General features: G+C 32.8%; 1 protein-coding gene across 2 annotated transcripts in view; it reads left to right on the top strand.

Annotated features, from left to right (window-relative positions):
• Positions 1–4433: 4433 nt before the first annotated feature.
• Positions 4434–24946, top strand: part of LOC123716277 — a 51161-nt gene continuing 30648 nt past the window's right edge. For both annotated transcript variants that reach the window (XM_045671937.1, XM_045671936.1), the window contains exon 1: positions 4434–4559. The gene's annotated coding sequence lies outside the window, so the exon portion shown is untranslated. The remainder of the gene's footprint in view (positions 4560–24946) is intronic.

Below are 24946 nucleotides of genomic sequence, written 5' to 3'. Positions count from 1 at the left end.
GAGCATTATACAATGCCGTTACCGCTTTTATATTTAAAAAGCTTTGCCCATACGGAAAATTAACCCTAAATTCCTATAAGCTTTTTCTACATTTTTTTTTTAAATTAATTCCACGTTTAAATGAGCCCCAAGAACATATCACAGTGGCTTCAACGTATGACTCTCATCCCAGAGGTCGTAGGTTCAATCCCCGGCTGTGCACCGATGGACTTTCCGTCTATGTGTGCATGTGCATGAAAACATCGTGAGGGAACCGGTTTGCGTTAGACCCAAAAAGTCGACGGCGTTTGTCAGGCACAGAAGGCTGACTACCTAATTGCTTATTAGATTGACAAATGATTATGTAACAGGTACAGAAATCTGAGGCCCAGACCTAAATAGGTCGTAGCGCCACTGATTTATTTTTATATTTAAGATACAGGAGTAAAAGAATTTGTACAGAGCAACGTTGACACTGACAAATTGGCAAACAGTTCTCACTTTCCATCAATATTTACGGATTGATTGGAAACTTTCTAGAAACTAGCACTTGCTTGAAAAAGTATTAGTGTAGTTAATGAGTTTCGTTAACACGCGTAGACAACTTAAACCACACAAACTGTGGGACAGATTAATATTTACTATATTTAACGGGAACTATCAAACACAGAGTTATTCAAATGTTATAAAAATAAGTGTTCCCTCCGAAGTTGACCGCGGTTAGACCATTGTAAACTTGTACCACTACAAATAAACATGGTATAAAATGTTATACCAAGAAGAAGAAAATGTCTACTAATAAACCCGTAATAACTTAAACTTAGTGTAATTTCTTATGACGTAACAATTTTGTTTTAAGTGGGCCGTGTAAAAAACGTAAAGTTTGGTCTGGTTCATAACAGAATCAGCACATTCATTATGATTCAGTCAGACATGTGTGGAATCTAAATCGAATCCCATCGAGTGATTACGAAAGAACAAAGAAAAAGCCTGTATGAGACAAGAACCAAGCTCACTCTACTATGTAATGTTTCAGTCCAAATGACAACTCCGTAAAGGGGAAAGTTAACAACATCAGTGTCTCGGGGCCATTCAAGTCTTACGTAAGCTGATTTACTACATTTTATTCCCCCCCCCCCCCCCCCTTAATGTTATATAGTAAGACAAGCTCTCAAAAATAATAGTACATAAACGTATGAATTTTTTGTAGGAATCGTCGAAAATGCATTTCGTGTTCAAGCTTAGATAATGTGTGTGTAATATGTGTAAAAATGTAAATAAGTACTGTTGACGGAATCACCACATTAGAAAATCAAAGACCCTAAAGTGCTCACGTAATACTTGAACGGGCCCCTTCATAATATTCCATTTAATACCAAAGTAAATGCCACCTTAGCTTATTGTTATTATTTTATACATATATTGAAATACGCATAATTGTATTTTTTACAATAACGATCATAAATCGAAACGATGAATCAATGTTTTCTAACCAAAGCCAATGCTCTATATGAGCGTATGGCCAAGCCACATTTACTAAGATGTGTATGTAGTTAGGTCATAAAGAATTCTAAGCTCAAGTTAAAACAGTAGGGGATAAATAATCTCATAATCTCTCTCAATCTTTTGAGCTAATAATTTTTAATCGTGTTTTTTGGTCTTTAAATGTGCAATATTGTTTGCCTACTGCGTAATAGTGTAGATGTTATTGTAACCGGGTGTGGGAATACTGTCAATCAAATAAATAAATCTCGTTTAAACTTTTTCATTTCGTTCTCGTTTAGGCCATTCTTGTATCGGTCACTAAATAAATTAATTCTACGTAAAGTCTTTTTAAACAAAAGAAGGCTTTGTATTTTAAATAAATACGGAGTACATCGTTAACGATTGGCCAACTAAATTATACTTTTGCAACGGTCTAGTTATTGTAATATAAATTAATATTTTATGCCAATATTGAGAATGGGTTATTACCAGATGCGTCCGTGAATGTAATACATCCTATTGAAGGAAATTACGTGACAATGACCCGCTTAACGGGTTGACGTGTCGGATCCGGCATTGTTGTATCACCTGAAATATTACGTCAATGAATATTGATGGAATGCAAATGGATGGTTTTGGGGTCTCGTTACTAAAAATGTATAATTATTGAATTGCCGACTATTGGGCGCAGTGGCGTAGCTAGGTAACCAGGGGCCCTGGGACAAATTAAAAATAGGGTGCCACTGCTATGTAAACTAAATAAAAATATGAAATATACAAATACTTTAAAAATGCTAAGAGGATTTTTAATTTACTCTATATTAACCACTCGCGTATAACAATAGAATATGAGCGAAATAATGAAGTGCTAATTGCTATGTCTACGTCTGGCTATGCTCTCGGAGTGTAACTCCGACGATTTAGGAAATCGTCACGCTTATAAGTGATCAAAATGTACAGCCATGGCACGTACATGCACTGCAGGGCAGGTAATAAAAATATTAGATTGTGCTCGAGTAGGTAGCGAAAGTTCCAAAAGTTCAGTTCCATAGAGATTTCTGGTATGGATTTGAGGGCCCCCTGAGCTTGAGGGCCCCGGGACACTGCCCCACCTAGGGTCTAGGTAGCTTCGCCACTGATTGGGAGCAATTTCCTATAGCCTACCAAACGTGAAATCTAGTGTATATTGTGTATAAGTCCCGTAACTCTTAAACAGGATGAAACTGACATTCATCTCTTTCATTTATTATATTATTATAGCCTGGTAGCCTGCTGTGCTTGACAAGTCGTCGGGTTAAAGACAAGTAGTAGTTATCCATAGTTGTTACTCTCAGACTTGAAGTAAAATTTTCTTTTTTATAATTTAAATTCTTAAAAATGTATTTTTCTCTTTCGTGTTTATGTTGGCATATATAATATATATAAGTGCTTGTCACATTAAATCTTCTATCATACATAAATATTATACAGTTGACATAACTAAATGAAACTAAGTACAACTGGCTATCTTATCGCTTTCGGGCGATCTCTTCCAGGCTACCAATGTAAGAAAATGAGAACAAGGCAAAAATATATACGAAATATAGACAAAACGAAGGAGGACGGAGGACAATGAAAAAAAAAAGGATTCAAGGATTCACATCAGTTAGTACGCGAGTTAGGGATACGACGTGCACAGTTAATGCTTGTACAGTAGATATTTAAAGGAAGATGTAGCTATGGTCGTTTTTGAGATAAGAAGTTTTAGGATTAAACAGGATGGAATGTAAGAGATGGAGAACGTGAACATCATGTCGCAGGCGAACAAAAAAATATATAAAATAAATATAGAGCCGGCTACACTGACCGGATATTGTGTTAATAATAATTGTTTAAGGAAATATTGTTAATACAGCTGAAATGTTAAAAGACTAATTATTTGCATTGTACGTTAATGGTAAATTTTGTGAAAAAAGTTTGTAGACGGCAAAATAGGCACTTCAGTGTGAAAATTCGCTCAAAATAAAAACCTCTAATGATTATTGCCGTCGTCAAGAGTCAGACTTATAAATGGTTTTGCTGCTATATGTTACAAAACATTTTTAACAATGATTCTGACTGTCCTGTCGGTCCTGTAAAAATTAAATTCAATCAAGGACGTAATAGATTATATTCAATTACTATTGTCTGACCATAGATAGCTTCTTCTACAACGCTTCATGTTCGTCGTCTTTGTTACAAATAACTCAAAATGACCCAATATTGTAACACATTTAATTTCCATTTTTTCGATACATGGGGGATCTTAGAATATTATATAATTTCAAACAACGAACTTGAATAGAGTTTCAAAATTCTTTATGCATAGCCCACGCTCCATTCAAGACACTTATACGATAGCTTTCACATATAAGTACGTATTGTATGAAATTATTTCTAACATACGCTTAAGCAATTCCCAGGTTCAGCGGTTTACGCCCACGTAGCCTTTGTGATGGCTGGATAGTTCGTATTCCATATTCAAAATAGCTTTCTCAAAAGATCTTTGAACTTTAAGATTACGAGTGGAATTTATTACGTTTAAATTTAATATTTTTAAAGCAATCTTAGGCGTTTTGAGCTCCCGATTTTAAAAAAAATGTTTATGCTTATGTTTATTGTATATGTGTAAATGGTGAATAATTTTATTGTCCTCAACTTTCATCAATATGCATTTAATCCTTAAGGTTAAAAAATCTAAATCTACAACAAAACATTAACCCAATACTTATTTTTGACGACATCGAACCAGTTTGGTCACTTTCGCACACTAAATATACAGATTGTGAGTCAGGGATCATTTTTTTGGTGCTTTCTCCCACCTGCTTACTTTGATCACGGATATGAGCACTTTCAACTGGTGGAAAATGGGAGCATCGTTTTGCGTGGCCTTGTTTCGCGTCGAAGCAAGTTTGCCTGCTCTGTGGCGAGCGGACCAGTGTTGGTGCGACTTTCAAGAGCGAAGCACGTGTTGGTGAAAGTAGAAATCGGCGCGAAAGCATCGCGAGTGATTTGTGTTGTGTTGTGTCTGTGCTACAGGATCTTGTAAATCTGGAGCGATACGTTTCATTTCAGAGGTTTGTATTTTTTTTTAATACTGTATGTTTTTTATAACAACAATTTCGTTGGAATTTGGAACGGTTAACAGATTTCACTGCATAAATGTGAAAGTAAGATTTATATGTACGAATTATATTGCAAAACGGACACGCTAGCTATATCTGGTTTATGCGGATTTATTTGACTGTGTTATTTTCATCAGTGTTTGTAATAATGTAAAGCAATAACTGTTTTAAATCTAATACGTAAGGGCTCTCGAAATGGAAGAAATTCAATGTTTCCATTTAGAGTTTCAATGATAGAGGCAGTAGGTTAGTACCTACCTGGGAAATACAAGTTGTATTATTTACGTATTTCAATTAGCTAATAATAATTGAATAGATTACACCAAAAATCTGCCGTAAAACAGAACTTGATTTATAATAAAAATATCTAGCTATTAGATATATATAATATTATAAATTGTTTATCATAATGATGACATCGCGGCCATTTTAAAAATATGTATGTATTTAGAAATCGCGTGCGCTTTCGAAGGTCAAGAGTGAAAAGTAACTCGCTAATTTCCAATTCGCATGCCAAGGAATTGTTTCATTTTGTTCCTTAAGTTGAAGGTATAAAAAACAAGGTAATTCATCTAATGATTTCCTTCCAATTGTCTTTCATGGGCAAAAGAAGCAACGGTCAAACTGTTTCAAACAAAAACACACTCGGCTAACTTCTATTTTGCCGTTTTGTTCCGGTTTTGGAATTGATTGCAGGTAAAATGCTTCGAGTAAAGTTATTTTTAGAGAAAACCCTGTTTTAATCACACTCTTAATGAGTGGAAGCTAAAAATATTGTAACTAGTTCTATTTTCGTATAATTTTTCTGCGTCTGTGTCGTCACGAGTATGTATTTTTATATATGGGCGATGTGCTTTCAAGCCATCGCCAAGAAAATTTATTATTATATCCATGTAATACCAACACTAAACCATGAAAATATGATGATAGATGTAGTAAAAACAATTAAAATATAAATTTTAAAATTTTACTTTAAGGAACAGACATTAAAATCAAGAAATCTTGAGAAGCTTTCGCTTTGAGTTTTAATATCGAAATAAATCTCGCTATGTTCCTCAAAGGGAGTGATGAAGTATTTACAACTTAATTTATTTTTAGCCTTTAATTTTGTAAACGAGTTTTATTTTAATTAAAAGCTTACAACGAATTAGAGCGAGAAGATAGCGCCTTAACAGGTGAAATTTTGGTTGATAACAAAAGACTATTGGACTTTCTTTGTCGTTTAATTTTACAATGTATATTAATTGTAAAAAGTTTATGTTAAAAAAACGGAGGTCTAAATTTGTAACGATAAATAAATTTCATTTCATGTTCTTTAATGTAAAAGTTCTAGTGTCGTTCTCAGTCACAAACATTTTTTTCTATCACCTATTCAACTTTTATCTAAGAATCCCTCCAATATCTCAGTTAGAAGACTGAAGAGCACATTTCAGTGTGAAAATATACAGTTTTGATCTTCACTACATTTATATAGTTTCAGATATTTACGCAATGTTATGTAGGTTAATAAGATACTCAATGGTAACACACGTATGAACTGTTTGAATATATATCAGTAAAATACACATGCTCGAATTAACTATGCGTTTTTTGTTTCTGTTCAAAATTTACGCTAATCCATTAAAACCCATAATATCTTTAAAACAATTGACTGTGGCTTCTACCATATACCAATGTATTTTTTTATATTGCCGGAAGTCACTATTAGTAGCGAAAAATATATATAATATAATAATTCAATTTAATTAGCCTCGAGGCGCTTCGAGGTCGTAGATTACGGGAGTTTAACGCAACGATGCTCAATTGCGATTGCGGTATGTTTAAAATTGCTCCAGTTATTATAATTTAAAATTTTAACTGCAGTCATTATTTTTATTTATAATTTTTGACACGGACTCATGAATATTTTCTTTTGCGTCGCGGAATAATACTATAAAATGTTTTATTGTTGTTATTGGTTTGTCAAAAGTTTGTATTGTTTTTAATTGATCTAATGCTCGTTGCGGGCAAGGTTCAAGATCGGAAGGAGGCTTACCTGAGCCGGCATAGTGGTCTAGGTACTGCTGGGTCAACAGTGGAGGAGGACCAGCAGCTGAAAGCCAGATATTGGCGGGAGGTGGCACAGGACAGAGAGCGCTAGAAGATTTTCATTTCGGAGTCCAAAACACTTTTTGTGTTGCAGAGACAGCAGTATTAGTGATTTTTTGATTCTGTATTTTAGTTTCATAGTAAATATTTATTAATTTATTATTTTTCTTAGTCTTTCAACATTTTCCGCGATATTCTGTTATCTATTGTAGCGTCCTCTTGACATAGACAAAGGGTCTTAATAAGGGACGTTTCTCGAGATTTCTTTCTTTAGACTGGGCTTGACATGTCGTTAGTACAGGTATTCCGGTTATAAAAGTTTTATTCTTTTATTCTAGGTCTGCTTGTTAATAATTAGGGACACATATTAGATGCTATTGTGTTAAAAGAAAAGAACACTGTACAGAATCCTTTTGTTTATTTGGCATTTCACGCCTGTAGCGGCATATTTGATTAGTATAGCTAGCGATTAACCCAAACAATTTAGTTTACGGTTTATACATTTGAAAAAATCAAAATTGGAACGCCTTACTGCCACCGCCACCTAACACCGCCACCTGATCAAAGTCTGTTTGTGAACCCCTCCTGCCGCCGGTTACGCGGGCTGATGCATGGAATTCGGAACCCCGATGATCTACCCGACCCGGCAATAATGCTGAGGCTTTTCAAGATTTACCAAAATGACGAATGTACATTATAAAAATCTGGAAAAACATACTCTGGAGTGTGTATGTATTTCAGTTTCTAAATATACAAGGATAATGAGTTCCATCCCTAAATAAATACGCATAATAAACAATATAAATATAATTTATAAGTTTTCGCATCTGAAACCGAACATTTACTGTTATAGCAGAACATTTGAACCGTAAGTATCAAAGTTGTATAATATAAGCTGGCTTATACTGATTTAAATGTTAAGTAGATTTAAAGTTTATCTGTAACACGCAAAAACAGTGTATTTATTTATTTGATTCATTTTTATTATATAACAAAAACAATCATACTAAAGTGATAACCAAAGAATACATAATATATACAAAAATGGTTCAAACATTCACAAAAGGAAAAAATCAAGAAAAAGAATTAAATGTATCTAACTAAATAATACTTAATTCGTGTGCGTATGTGCGGTGTACTACTTTTAAGCAAATACCGCGATAGCTTTTATATAAAATAACAATTCAAAGTAAAATTTGTTTTGAAAATTTTGTTAATAGCGGCGGTATTTGTTTTGAATTCTCAATTATTACGTGATTTAAAAAGAAACTAAATAATTTTTATATATTTATATTAAACAAGCTACCTATCTACCTACCTACCTACCTATCTATAACAGATAATCAGTGTTAGGTAGTTACATATATAAATAGATATTTATTTTCACGATACTTCGGAAAGTCTTTAATAAAAATCCGTTTAGGAATAATAATTATATTTTATTTTCACTTATAAACAATATATAGAATAAAATATGCTTCAGTAGTACAAGTTAAATGTTAATTTATTTATTTTGTTTATGTGGAACCAGCTGCCCCCTGTAGTTCGGAACCAATTCCACTAGCTAATTGGTAAATGGCCGGCAACGAACTTGGGAGTCTACGGGCAATCTGAGTCAGTCACTTAAGGTCGGGTGACCGTTCTGCCCGTTTGCCCCTTGTATTATAAAAATAAAGAATGTCTTATTTTATACAGATATTTTTATTCACGATTACATAAACGATAATAGCAGTTATTACTAAAATAGTTTAATTTGAATATAAAATTAACCCACTCGTCAATATTTATTTGTAAAATTGATAATTAGACGCGTTTAATCATTGTAAAGACGACAAATTCACGTAGTTTTTACTATTAACCTACTTTTGTGTTCTTAATCTCATTAATACATACAATCTGTGACAATACAATGTGTTGATGAAATACTATATTACAAATGTAAATAACACGTTTGATACGTAAGGTATATTTTCGCTCAATCAATGCCAATGAGAATGAAAAGAAAGTGTTTTGAATTAAGGCTTTTAAGGCGTATGTAGGTTAAATAATATACCAGAACATTAACATAAGTGCCTTTTTGTAGCAATTATTTTATATATATAAAGAAACAGGTAACATAGGGATGTAACGCCCGGCCTTACCGCTAACAAGCGACATCTTCTTAGTATAGAAGAAATAAATACCTACTAAGGGTAAAGTTCTAGAAGTTCATTACTAAATCCTCAAATCAATATAATCTAAGAGGTAGACTTATTTATTTTGTGTAACTCGACAGACCTACTTCAATATTCAAACATCACGGGATGACGATGATAAATTGAATTTTTCATCAAAGTTCGTAAATTTGCGAATCACACATGACTGGCTGAATATTTAGACGATGAAAAAGTTGGCGTGGATTAGCCTTAGGGGATGAAGATAAATTGCCTAATTTTCCAATTACGCCCTTCGCGTGATTTTCTTTTTCGGAAAAAAATTACGTTTATTTATTGCATGCCAATTTTAAGGTTCTTTTTTAAATTAGAGAAATATATTTTTTATTGCAGCTTATTTTAATCCAAGTGCTTACGGAAATTCTATATAACGATGCCATATAAGCATATGTAATATAAAATATACTACTACGCTTAGATTGACGCCATGATATGTATCGTACTGGCTGTGGAATAATTAAAAAAAAAATAGATTCAGTACCGCGTCGGTACTTTACACCAAATAGCGATTGTTCGAAATACATAATTTCAATTTAATAATTTTTAATGAGGGTGATCCCAAATATTTTTTTCTCGGCCGATCGTCACATTTATTCGTTGAGTCAATGTTGTGCTTTCTTCCTGGTAAGAAGATATTGGAACGAGGTATGTACTCAGGACTAATATTCTAGTATAAGACTGTGTATCGACGGCCACCAAACTGTTATTTCTGGTACAGCGATAGTGCCCAAGGTTAGATCAGTGCTACAAATATTGAGGCGAACCAATAATAAATAAATACCATACGAATTCCCAATTTATCATCTTGCAACTAATATTATTCGTAGAAAGTATTTAAACAAAAAATCGCACCAGTTATTCTGATCGACTTCACAGTTATATCCTGAGGGCTTCAATGAAGGCTGGTCTAATTAAGCCGCGTTGCGGTAAACTGGTTGGTAGATCTGATTAATAACATCCCTGACTAGGGTTGCGCGAGTAAACCAATATCAGCGATATTGTGAAAGCGAGTTTAATAAGCCTGAGTTTTTCATGCTTTAAGCTCTCCATGTCCAGTAACTCATTTCCATTTTTTTGAATTTTATTAAGAAAATGTGGAGGATAAAGTATTTTATGGTAATTTTGGCTAAAAAGGGTTCCAAGTGTCGTTCTTTTGTTGAAGGCCTTTTAATAAAATAGTCATAATTACTTCTGGAAATCGGCTCGGCTGTCAAATTCGCCTTCGCTAGAATTGGAAATTGGTTTATTCAATATTAAATTTCTTTACTATGAGCATTAAATATGTACCGGTCAACCCTAGACAAAAGTGTATCGTGTGATGACGTCACAGACAGTAAATAATTTTTCATGCGGCGCGTTGTGCAAAACCCCAAAATGGAACTTGACAGATTTATGATTCGTTGACAATGTTACAAGTAAAGTAATAATGTAATTAGGAGCTTATTTCAACCGCTTTATTGTTGTTTCGTGGCTAGTTATTGTTCTTGCTAATGGTAGCAATATTACGGGTATGGGCCACAGATTATAATTACCTACAAAATCGGTATTATGTACATATTATATTTGTCACTTCTTGTTTAAGTTAACGCGTAAAATTATGTTTTATTTTTTACCCTAAATATGGTGTTTATCCTGTTTATTTATGGTTCAATTTTATTTATTAAAAACATTTTTAAAGTAAAGCAAATGCGCAGCAAATGTTTACTGGGCTAATTAAAAAAATATACCAAATTGTCTACGAACTCAGATACTGTGTTTACTTTTTAACGCTTTGACAATTTACAATAGTTACATATATTTTCGCGCGCTTTTATTTCCAGATTACAATAGTAAAGTGTGAAAGTTGATAAAGTGTCATCTTCCTCTCAGCCGTCTATTGTATCTTTTTTCCCACGTTTTATACTCCGGTCATTGACTGCATTATCCATTGAGATAATGACAATACATTAGCTGTGGAATTAACGGAAACCGTGTGGGATATATTGGAACATCGGCGTATAATTTATTTTTTCCTCTAATACTTTATAAGTCTTTGGTATTAGACAATAAGTACTGGCGCCATTATTAGGTATTTACTTAGGGGAGTAACATACATGGTAACATTTATGGGTTGTAGTATATTTTTGCTTCGTATTTTCTTTTCAAGTATTGTGTCTATACTCTATAAGTGACTACTCAATTCCGTCATGATGAAATGGCAATAGGACTCGGAAGACTGACAAATTGAACTATTAACTTTTTTTGATTGAATTCTAAAATCTCATTTTTGAGTTGTGTTCACGTTCCACGTTCAAAGTAAACAAACATTTGAATGTAAAACTGCAGATACTAGTATGACTAAGTTTGATATATTGACTTATTATTCAGTTCCCTAATTATTTGTAACAAACTCCAGATAACTTTCGAAACTAGTGATAAATTATACTATAAATCACAGTTAATAATTTCGCTAGCTTCACGGCATCGCGTGATGAAGGAACATAAAATGTGGTCCCGTGAAGGTCGCATTCAATTATTTTGGAGCTTAGAAAGTTGTAATAGAAAGAAATATTAACTTTGTCGATTTTATTTATTGTTAATATCTAACTTTAATGATAATTAATGATAGTGTTAGCTTAGTTAATCTGTAGCTATATATCAAAATTGATTAAAAATGGTCGAAGGGCCATCATTGTGGCATTAAAAAGTGTTGTACTATTATAAATGCTACAACAGGATTATCAAAATGAAGGATTTCTCATAGATACAATCGGTAATAAGGTCTATCCTTTGCTACTGAATGCTATGTGTATCGAGAATCGTTTCTTAAATTTATTTCTGAGGTGTTCCGTTCTTTTTAAACATTGCGACTGATTGCGACCTTAAAAGAGTTTAACTATGAAAAACTTGTACTATTACCAAGGTTATGTATAACACAGTTTTCCTATAGGAAGTTTATACGAATATAGCTTGTTCTAAAAGCATGAATAGAAAATTTTACTACAGATTAATTTATTTTGTTAGTCTCTAGGACAGATGTAAATTTGTTTGTTATCTATAACACAATCTTATTTTCGATAAGCTTTAGAATTTCTGTTTAACAAAATTAAATCTCGAATTTCAAACAAAACCATATTACACAGGGATTCAGAGCTGCCTTTGAAACATAATTGGATACATTTTTCCCACCTTTACAATATTTTATGTTGTAATCCAACTTCGTACTTCACCAGAGGGATTTAGATGGGCATTATTCATGTCTCAAATGGAGTATGTAAATATGTTGCGTATTTCTACCATCGTCAAGCAAATAATTAACTCTTATTTGACTAGACACGTAACTTTTAATTTGTTTTTAATAGGAATGTAAAGTAAATATTATATAATAAATTCGTTATATTTTTTATAATAGAGAAAATTAAAATATGACAGCCAATTTTCCGAAAGCTATAAAATAATGTATTATAAAAAATATTTAAGTTTTCTACTTTTACATTTTTACAACTGTGTAGGGTATAAGTGTAATAAGGTTATTGTTTGTACACAAAAAAGGTTTAACAATTAAACCTTAATTATTATTATTTACTCACTCATATATATATCTATATTATATATTCCATTAAGTTTATTTATTGTTATATACTTCTAAATGTTGTACATACTATATATTGTTATTGTTGATTGCGGGAGTACCTCAACACACACATATATATTATATATGTTTCCTTTAATCAGAAAATTGTTGCAATATTTACAATGCTTCAGGGGTTTCAGATGTTATTTTATTGAAATTTAAACAGTGGCACAATGGAGTTAATCGTCAGCGTGCGTCAGGCACAGAAGGCTGATCACCTCCTTGCCTATTCGTTTAACAAATGATCATGAAACAGACACAGAATCTGTGGCCTAGAGCTAAAAATTTTTTTATTATAAAGTTCATATCCAAATGACTACTGGGCGTAATACGCCTCGTTTTAGGAATGCGTTTCCATAAGCAACGATCGTCGACTCATTCAAATATTACTTAAGAGTATCTATAGCGCTATGTAACCTGCATCATGAGCACATACACACCGTATGTGGGGTGTGCTCATACCCTAAAACAACACACAACACACCACACACAACGAATTAGGTATTACTTAGTTATTATTATTTATTATTGAATTCTTCGTTTAGTATATATTTGAACCATTTTGTATTCCATCTTTTGCTATATGTTTAGTATAATTGTTTGTTGTAAATTAAGAAATTTCTTTATTTGTTTTGCTATGATGTCAGTGTATATACACAAATTTGATTATACATATGTTTACAACTTGTAAGCAACCATGAGATGAAAGTTATGCAAAGTAGATATTTTAATTCAGATTGGTTTCGTACTCTCGGTTAGGGAGTCTAGACAGTTTTACTGCTTGTGAAGTTTTTAATAAAAAAGCTAATTACCGATTAATCTCAAGTTTACTATCATACTATATATATATATTAAATATCAATGGCGCTAGAACGTTTCATGATCATTTGTTAATCGAATAGTCAAGGAGGTGATCATTCTGTGCCTGACGCACGCCGTCGACTTTTTGGTTCACCGTTGCAGCTAATGTTAAATGCGCATATAGAAAGAAAATCCATTGGTGCACAGCCGGGGATCGAACCTACGACCTCAGTGATGAGAGTCACACGCTGAAGCCACTCGGCCAACACTGGTCATATAGTCAAAGTAAAAAAATAATTTATTCATATAGGTAACACAATGTACACTTATGAACGTCAAAAAATTTATATATAATAACGAAAATAATGATTGTTTGACAATTTTAATGATTATTTCTTATCCTATTTACTATATAATCATGTATATAATTCAGATCAGCCAGTGATTCTTAACCTTCGGATGGATAGATTGTTCATATTGCATCACTTTTTTTAATAGGTTTTTACAATGACAGCATCGCCTACTTGATGGCCCCTAAGGTACCTGACACATAACAGACTCGTAATAAACGGGCACTTGTAAAGCACAGAAAAAACCATTGATGTTGGGGCTCGAATGTACGACCTCTAGGTTAACAGTCGCAAGTTTTAACCACTCACAAGTCGTCATAAAATAGATAAATATTTTATAACAGTTTAATTTTAAACTCAAATTTTTTATTTGCAAAAAATTTAAACGAAATCCAGCGAGATATTGCAGCAATGTTCAAGTGGAAAATGAAGAGCTTTAAATATGACATTTTTGTTTTAATGTATTTTAGTATTATTATTTTTAAGAAAAGTAGTACCGAGAATAATTTACACGTTCCTTGAAAAACTTATTATCGCGCTCATTATTACATTAAAATAATATATATTATATTTCACTTAGAAGGTTAAATTGTGTTTATTAAATAATTCTTCCGCTATACATACACACATTCGACTTTTTAACATATCTAAAACAGTCTTATAGAGCAGTATTGGCCTAGTGGCTTCAGCGTGCGACTCTCATCCCTGATGTCGTAGGTTCGATCCCCGGCTGTGCACCAATGGATTTTTTCTACGTGTGCATTTAACATTAGCTCGAACGGAGAAGAAAAAGACGGTGTGTGACAGGCGCAGAAGGCTGATCACCTACTTGCCTATTCAATTCACAAACGATCATGAAACAGATACAGAAATCTGAGGCCCAGACCTAAAAGGTTGTAGCGCCATTGATTTATTTTTAAACAGTCTTATAATACGGATTTAAATTAATCACTGACTTATAACGACGTCATATGACGACTTTATTTTTACAATATTCTTAACCGACAAAGTAATAGTAATGTATAAATAAAAAACACAAATAAATTGGTACCTGTGGCAGTGTGCTTAAGGCATCGCCGTACTGCGATGTTTACATTAGAAAACATCAATACGTCACCGCTTTGAGGGCCATTCAATCGTGGTCAGCGTAAAAATGCCACGGTAACTTGTTGTTGTAGCGGGCGTAAAGAACAATGGAACCTTCCAGTGTTGTAATTTCAATGAATATTATTCTTTTCTATGCCTAAGTTACAAGAATAATATTCTTAACGCTGGCCTAAAATCGCCAGGTCAGCAGCAGTAGGGCCGATATGCAAATGTAGTCTATCGGGATTTATGTGAATAAAACTGGCGGCCGTCCAAGGTTGTCATTGTCTTTGAGTACCGAGTAAACGGATTTGCTTAACCGACAAATGCTACTCGAACATTATACATTGTAAAACTGAACCACAATAGTGTAGCTCTTTTCCAGTGTTGTATTTTTTTGGATAGGAATTAATTGTAGCTTATTACAGGAAATAGGATCTGTTAGAATAATTATAAATAAATTCGTGACTTGTTCGATTTGTATATTAACCATCTTTATATAAACATAAAACAACAACCTTACTTCTCTTCCTTAGGTCTTGGCCTCAGATTGCATCATACATGTTTTTTAACAATTTTTATTTCATAGACATCTAGGTTCTTTTTCAGATCAGACACATGTCTTCAATTTTTGGATTTGGACACGATATTTTCTTTCCTTTAAGTATAGCCGGGCATCGTACTTTCGACATCAGGGATGACATTTGTAGGTTCTTGGGTTTTATTAAAAACAATACTTATCCTTAACTTCCTGGATTGAAACCAGGATTCAAATGGAAAGGTGAACTGAACCCACGATCCTTGTAAGACGAAGCAGGAGAGGTGCCTTAGAATCGTAGTTCTGTGGCATGTGTCTGCCGCCTTTTAACAATAGTAATAAACGCGTATGAAATGTACACTGAAGTACTTATTATTACAAAAAATGTCTTCGAATACATTAACTATGTAATTCCCCGCGGGGCCGTTCTGGTTCGTACTAAAAATTTATGCATCAATTGACCTCATTTCCGGGTGTCCCATACTGTTATGATGCACTCTACCAAGACTTCCTCGTTCAATATTAAAACTCATTTGAATTTGCTGTAATGGATACCAGGTTTTTAGCCAAAAATGGCCGTATTTTGGGTGTATTACTTTGAACCATTACTGCTTTTTCATACGTCCTATTTACAAGTAATGTTTTTGCATTTAACGAGTGTTAGCCTAGTAATTAGATCGTGCCACTTTCATGCTCGAAGTCGTATGTTCCAACCGCGGCGAAACCAATGGAATTTTCTTTCTATTTGCGCAATTAACGCGCTCGTATAGTGAAGGAAAATATCGAGAGGAAACCGAGATGCCTTAGACCCAAAAAGGCTAATCACAATGTCTATTAATAATAATATACCTATATCTACTTCCATATATATGTGTAATACGAGTACGTATATGTAGCTAGTATTATAAAAATCATTAATTTAAAATCTTTAAATGGAATGGATGTTTTGTTCGTCTTTGTTCTATCAAATTAATGGCAACTGACAAGACCAATACCAATAATCCTACTGCCACATTCGCTCTCCCGATATAAGCAGCTTATATTTGAGTTATAATCTCTATTTCACATTACGCCGCTTATTATATGAGTATGTTTAAACAGAAATACATAATAACTACATAACCATGTGGCGTTATAATACAAAATTATTTAACATCAGATGTCTGTATCTCTTTCTATGCAAGTTTGAGTCATTGACTAATGTTTTATCAGTGGAGTCAAGTTAATTGTGTCGTAGTGAATGATGTGATAATTACTTTTATTTATACCTTTAAAAACATAGATAAAGCCTTTATTCTCTCAACGTTATTTACATATTTACTAAAAGTTGGTAAGAAAGTCACTTATTATAAATTTAAGCAACCAGGTTCAGGTTGTCTTCTGAAATAGGCCTCCCCTTTATTAGTACATTCTTTTCTACCCTGGGCTAATTTCATCATCCTAATTCATCCATCAGCAGATCATGTGCCCATCGTTTTACTTGACGCCTCTCGCTTGGCTTTCGATTGTAAACGATTCGAATACACAATTTGTCCATTTTTTGTCTAACCTTTAACGGTTAACAAAACTTAATGTGTCCAATTAAATTCTTAAATAAATGTAATGATCTGGCCGTTTTTATGTATTGGGAATATAATGCTGTATATATTGTGGTAAAATATAATGTACCTAATTAATTAGATTCCTCGTACCGGAAGACGTGATTAATTAGTACGTGGGGCATGACGTTATTACTATCTCAACATAACTTATGAATTATATAGATGGCTGTGATAATAGTTACAACCACAAATCTGAATATTGATTGTTTAATTTATTCATTAAGTTTGCTTAATGCAATATAAAAATTAACTTAATGCGGATACATTTTGAAGCATTTGTAGAAGACAAAGTCTATCTCTTAACTTAATAAAGTATTGGCTGATGACATTTAAGATCGAAGTTCGTTTATCAAACTCAGGTGGAAAAAGCCAATCTCAATTGTTATTTCGAGAAATAGAGTAAATTCAATTTCCAAAGACAATTAACCAGTCGACTGACTTCATCATTGTTTGTATTAAATTATTCCCATAATGAAATATCAACCTTCAATTCCTTTTTATTTTCCTTTATATCAACAAATCTTGACTTTAAGAAAGGGTTCGGTATGAAAATGTTTGTCGAGAACGGCGCTTTGTCAGAGTGTTTTTGAAATATGCAAAATATTTCAAAAACACTCTTTAGATTGTCGTAGGAATAAATGGGTTTGCACAAAGGCGTTTATCTTTGTTTAGCCATTTATTAATTTTACGTCTGTATTGATATCGCCAATTTCAGTATATGATTGTAGCAGTTATTCAATTAGCGGTATGCACCGGTGCGTGGAGACGCATAACCTGGTTAACCACCAGTAAATGGTCATAACGGACCGGTCTACTGGTCCCGTATACTGGACTATTTAAATTGTATGTATGTTTTTACTTACAGCATGGAACACTGGATTTATCTGATTCATTTTTGAATTTGTGACACGTATTTGTTTTAATCTTGATGTACTGAAGAAAAATCGCTTTAGATTTTATTACAGGTTTGTAATATATTTTGGTATAGTTTTAGCGAGATTTCGAAGTAAATTGAAAATGTTTGACTTAACTCTACATATTATAACGGCAAAAGCACGATGCAATATAGCAGTATTAACCGCATCTCGACCGAGCTACCATTTATAGAGGCCAATAATCCAGTATGTACTTTCCCTTGTCGTTAAACTGCCAATATTGAACGTAAAAGTCTTTATAGCTTGAACTGAAGAAATTAAATGCTCAAGAATTTAATGATGGGACAAATAATATAATTTTATATTTAACTTTAGAAATAGATGCGTCGTAGAACGTCTCAGGAGTGTCCGGTGTTAAAGAATCAAATCCGGGGAGGATTGAAAATAGAACAGAAAGATTGCAAATAAATTTCTAACATATGGGAGTAACATTCAGCCCTAACGCCTTAGGGCTTTGCCTAGACCAATACCCAAATACCGATATGTATGTGCGGGGTATCAAGCGCGGAATTTCTTAAGGCTCACCCAAAAGCTCCCAAAGACTTGCGGAATAGAAAATGTACGATTTCCTTTATATTTAAATATTTAGATTGAGTGCCGTCTATATAATAGTTCCAAGAAAAAATAATCGCACAAAATGTATCGTTTTATAGAATTTATACATTTATGATTACACTTCATTATAATGAATTCTTTGTACTGATAAATGTAATTAATAATTATATTGTCTGTTTTAGTATAAAGTTTGTACGAGTAGAATAATTAAATTATCTGAATTAAAATTGAATTTTCATATTAAAATCCCTTAGCTAGATTAAATTTAGTCTTTTAGTTTGTAATCTTAAAAAGTGGTTTTAGGTGAAAATTTCAATGTATTGCTTTTCCTCTTTAAAAGCGTTTCCGTATACACAATTCATTTTACTGCTAACATTGGCTGAAAGATTACTTATATTTTTAACCTTTACAGTGTGAGATCAAAATTATCGTAATTGATAGTTTAATTTAGAACCATTAATGTATTTTATTTACATGAGAAACATTATGTACATACGAGCGAGATACACATCCCAATTTCAGTCGTGTAGATTCACTTTGACATATATTTTTAATGCCCTTTTGAATTTATTAAACGCGCTAATATTGCTAATTTTATATATAATATACAATTGGTATCAAACTTATTAAATGCTAGTAAGCCGTTTAATCACTCACTAAACTGAAACTGAACATGAAACTGCATAGACGACGTAACTATATGCAACTAGTACAGAAAAAAAATGTACACATATATTCTTAACGTATTCGCTTCAATGATGAAGAACTATATAACATCTTTGACGACGCCAACATGAACACCAACATGTTGAACAAGAGAAAACCCGGTAGACCGGGGCTGCGCTGGTGGGGTTGCCAACCTTGAAATAATAGGGGCTGAAAGTTGGACAAAAGCACAAGATAGGCGATGGCGAAATATACTCGAGGAAGCTGAGGCCCATAAGGTGTTGTATAGCCATTGATGATGATGATGAATATAATGAAGCTAAGTGTGACGATTCGATGACAGTCAGCATCAGATAATAGACGAGTCAACTTAATGTCTGACAACAAAAATAGAAATGATTCCTGAATGTGAACACATAAAGGACTAGAAAAATAAAGTTTTTTTACTATTAAATAGGTCAGAACGTTGCAAATATCTTGCCAAAAGCAATAGTTTAATGGTGATGGATTATGACAGAGATACGGAGTACACTGAGGCGTAGAATAGAGCTTTAACTTTTCACAGGAAAAATATTATTTTGTTGTTGTTGTTTAGGTACGATATTATTCATTACCTTTATATGAATAATATCGTACCTAAATAATGAATACATATACTTCGTTGTTCAATATATTACGAGTATTATTATTATAACATATATTATGTCCCAGGCTCCTATATCTTGATGAATATTAATAATTTATTATTATTAACAAAACATGTATACCAGGCGTCTGATGCAGTGGAAACTGTAGGGACCCGTGTCTTACCAGTTGCATTTTTAGCATATTTAGTAATTATACAATCATAATTTTCAACAATGACCACATCGTCATAGTTAAACGATGTAAGCCAGTCTGCAACTTTGCGATTCATATGCGCTGTTAAAATTATTAGTTTTTTTATAAGATAAGGAGACAAACGAGCCTACAGGACACACATCTTAGCGGGTGCGTTGCCGGCCTTAGCTATAAATGTGTAAGAATTTTATTTTAAAAACACCAATATCAGTAGTATCCTGAACCCACCAATCGATGGATATAAAATTCTTCTAAACCTAGACAATATAGTGTCAATTACAAAAAGAATAGAAAAGTATATATATGTATATCATTAATTGTTAATTCAAATGTATGAAAGGTAAGCTACGTTTGAATTGAGAGGGAATAAAGTTCCTTTTAGCGCTATCGATCCTCTACGTGCCTTCCCTCAGGCCTTCCCGTTTCGTATGAAGATATAGTGCATAACCTACGTCAGATACGCTTAGAATATTTCATAAATAATGTATTGTGTGTATATGTATGTTTGGAGTGCAAGTTATACGACATGCTTTCCATAAGCTAAGAATTTAAGAGGGCAACAATTTTTAAAGACCGTTTTAAAGTTTGTGATTAAAAAAAAATCCTCAAAATTTAATAATTTTTTTTGGAACGTTAAAGTGTTTTGGCAATTCAGGCAGCAGGGTAGCAGTATTTCATAAATAATACGTAGTTTGCATCATAAACATACACATACATTTCTTAGTATGTAGCTATTATTTCTTTGTTGTCAACGAAGTATATATCATCGATATATATATATCGGAAAATTTCCTAAAATTAAAAAAAAAAAGTTTTATTTGAGAACTACGAATCCCGTATTTGAGACTGTTTGTTAAATTCTCATATTACATTTATTTTAAACTTATCAGCATTAAGTGAACTATGCTAATATTAAGTATAGTAGATACAAATCGGAATGGGAAATGCAGTGTTTGATAAATCTTCAATTGCCTGACAAACATCGATTCATCAAACTAATTACACCGCTATGTAAGCATATTAACAGAAACAAGTGGAAACCAGTTAATCACATCTTACATGCTTTATAATCTACGTAAAGATTAAACAAACATTTTTATACCAATGTTTTTTTATATGATATGGACAAACGAGCCTACGTGACGCTCAAAGAGGCACTCATGGACATCCATTTTTAGTGAGTGCGTTGCTGGTTTATTTTTTTTTATTTAAATGGAATTTAAAGCTACTAGATAATGTTTTTGGAAAGTAATACGAAAGTGGTGAGGAAACAATATTTTAATTTCAACTCATCTCAATTATTACTAAAAAAAATACTTTTAGGAAATGGTTGTAATCTGTGCGATCTATTTTTGATCTCATTTTCGAAAGCGTGCGGAGCGTAGGAGAAAATCGAGGATAGATTTGATGTGCTGTATATGCATCTAGCAGCAAAAAAAAAACTTCTTATTCCATTCGATAAATAAAAACGTGTTTCCGCGGTCCTATACTCTATACTCTATAGTAATGTTCTAAAACCAAGATGTAGATTAGCTTTCTGTAGAGTTATTTTGAAATGTCTAATAACATAAGAGCAGAAACATTTCCGTCTCTTTTTCATTGAATGCTGCATCATTCCTATGTGCCTATGTCTCTAATTATTAAAACGAATTCTACAAACAGAGGCCAAAACCCAGTAGCAATATACCCCGCATTATAACAACTGCTAATGACATGTCCAATATAATTGAATTATTTAACCCGTAATAAAGGAATTAGGACAAAAATGGTAGTTGTATAAACCACAAAACCGCTGGGTGAAATGAAGATAATAGGTCAAAGCTATCATTTACTATGATTTTCCAAACCGCATCCGTTTGCCGGTCAATGAACGCATCGATGTGAAGTGGAGCCCTGTCATGTCCAATATGTAATGCTTGGCCAGTGGGTGATTTGCTATAGGTATTAAGTATTCAACGATGACTGAAGCCCGCGTCGTGGCACAGAATAAACATTTTTTTTATTTATTTACGAAGACTAACGTTTGTAATGAATTAAGAAATTCATGCTATGGGATTATGTTAAATACGTACGTAGGTTTACATCGCGTCCAAATTGTTAACGTTCCACAGGAATTTCTAAAAGAAGAATTATGTCTTCTATCATAATTTAAAAAGAACAAATAATATGTTCTAAACGTGTATGTATTAACCTAAATGTCGGCCTTGATTTAGAAAACAATTTATTAGTAACTTTCATTAAAATTATTATTAGCGCTTGAGTCGCGTAATCAAACAATTCATTTAGCGCTAATGATTAATAGACATAATATCTCGTCTGTTTTGTAGGAACGCTTTTGTTTTATGACTAACAATTGAACTGACAAATGTTGTATCCAGATTTTTTAAATTTAATAGGAGGCAAACGAGCCGAAGGCTCATCTGATGTTAAATGATACCGCCGCCCATGGACACTCACATTGCCAGAAGGCTCGCATGTGCGTTGCCTGCCTTTCAAGAATTGGTACGCTCTTTTCTTGAAGGACCCTAAGTCGAATTGGTTTGGAAATACTTCAGTGGGCATCTGGTTCCACATAGTGGTGGTGCGTGGCAAAAACTGACTTAGAAAACGCTCAGTTGTAGAACGACGGACGTCGAGGTGATACGGATCCAGATGGGAGCTAAAGACTATAAATCCGTCCAGAGATCTACAAAGATTATATATATTTTAAACCTAAAAGAAAATATTAAACGCAATATTTAAAATGAATATTTTCATGGAAAATGAAGTAAATTAAAAATTTTCTCATGACAATTTGTTTATTTTCCCGAGTTTATAGCGCAGAAGTTTACGCTTTCCGCATCTAGACGCTACACAATAGTAATTGTTCAAATAGTAGAAAAATGCAATAACAAAACAGTGATTCTTATAGTATTCATTAATCGCTTAACAAAACATAACCGCTGTAATTTCCTATTTATTCCATGCCTATTAAAATAACTAGAAATCAGTGATACATAAGAAAAGAAAACCTAAAGTGCTGGAGACGTTGTAAAAGTACTTACAGACGAACAGGGCAACGGCCGGGAAACTTTGTTTTCTTCAAGAATTCACTCACGTCTGATCAAAGATAGTGTTTGGCAAACAACGCTGTTCCACATCGCCGATTGCGTAATCTAAAGCGCATTATACAATACTATCTACATATCAAAGTATTTCTTTTAGGCGCCCTAGATAAATAACTAAAACAAAAATATTCGAATCAATAGTTCCTGAGATGTTTGTTCAAACTAAAAAAGATTAAACTGTCATAATAGAGGAATTTTATGTGTGATTCCAATGTTTCATAAGTGCTGTCAATCTAAAATAGACCCGGTTTTGATGGGAAATGGACCTAGGATTTTTAAGCGTGAAAGCGAATTAACTAAATTAATTAATAAAATAATACTAGTTGCTCTTAGGATTAGGACAAATTGGGATTGCTTAAATTAATAATTACTGCTACTCATTTTGAGTAGCAGTAATTATTAATTTGTGTTAAGTGACCTGATTTTGTGATATTAACCAAACAATATGCACAAAATTAAAGTCCTGGCCTAAGTTTATTGTATGACTAACTCTGGGATCAGAGTTATGTTTTTTTCTTCAGAATACAATGACTATTAATTGGCCCATATTTTTTAAAATAAATTCTAATACTTAAGTAAACTTGTGTTACAAAGTAATGTGACCTCTAAATATACGCTTGTTGCCCGATAGACTTTAATATCGTGAGATGGTTTTACGATCCTATTTTTGTGGATGTCTATTATAAAAATAACAAGAGATTACTCATAATCCATAGTTAAAATAAATGCAACATAATCCTTACTTTGCATATGAAAGTGGCCGAACATGCTAAGTGCATAATATAGGAAATAATTAACCAAAGTGTTGCCATAATAGCTATCTTTTGCAAATCGAATTACGTCGATTTATTGTGAAATTTTATACAGAATATTGAAAACTTGTTATTAATTTGGATTACTGAAATGCAAAATAGAACACGCAAATTTATCACGTTAATCGACTTTCCGAAGAATTTTCACCATTCGTGTTCTACAAGAGACTAACGTGAACTAGACAGATAAGGATTAATAGATGACGTTAACATGGCAACATTTTAATAGAATATTATTATAAATTAAATTTTTAATTGGCACCAAAATTATTTATTTGAATTAGTTATTTTTATGTAAAAAACGGTTCATCGGTGAATTTAACAGTTTCAAACATTCTACATGAATGCAATAAATATTTACATAATTGACGACACGAAGTTGACTATGAATGCGCTGATTAGCTTACAACTTGAAGTTTAAAGCTCAACTTTTCCAACACTTTTCCGGTTCCTGTGTTAAGCTTTCATCTCATAGTCTTTTCAAGATTCATCGTTATAATCATTTTATCAATGTAGTATTTTAAAGTAATTATTTACTTAATACTAAATAATAAAAGTTTACCGTTATCAAAAAATTCACAACTACACTTATTTTATCTCATTTTAAGAAATATTGAAGATCTTCAGCATTGAGGACACAATTTTTAGCGATACACTAACACCACCTCGCTTCACTAGGCGTCTCCTATTGCAAACAAGCGAGTTATGGAATCGGCTCCCATTGTTATTTGTATTTGAAAAAAGGCACACCTACTAATATGTATGGTATGTTAGCTGCTGTTTTTAGCTGTTGTATGGGCATTGCCCAATATTTATTGAAAAAAAAAAACATAAGAGATTTTACACATATTATTAAAGACCCAATTGCGAAGAAGAATAGACAGATGGTACGCCAACAGTAACTTTATAAATCAAGGATTTTGTTTATTCCAATAAGCTTGGTTTCTAAATCAACACTCACACTCAGAAAGCTGTTTCATATGACGCATCGTTAGAAATAGTTATCATAGCATCCGTGTATGGAAATGACAAGATGTTTATATAAATATACAGCGCAACAAGTATTTATTTGCAGGAATTGGTTAAAGGAGATTTATTAAAATGCTTTTGTCGGTGTTTCTCTACTCCTGAAAT

This window comes from Pieris brassicae, chromosome 11 (assembly GCF_905147105.1).
Source record: "Pieris brassicae chromosome 11, ilPieBrab1.1, whole genome shotgun sequence".
Taxonomy (NCBI): Eukaryota; Metazoa; Arthropoda; class Insecta; order Lepidoptera; family Pieridae; genus Pieris; species Pieris brassicae.
The sequence above is the reverse complement of the archived record's forward strand: the minus strand, read 5'-3'. Positions and strand labels throughout refer to the sequence as shown.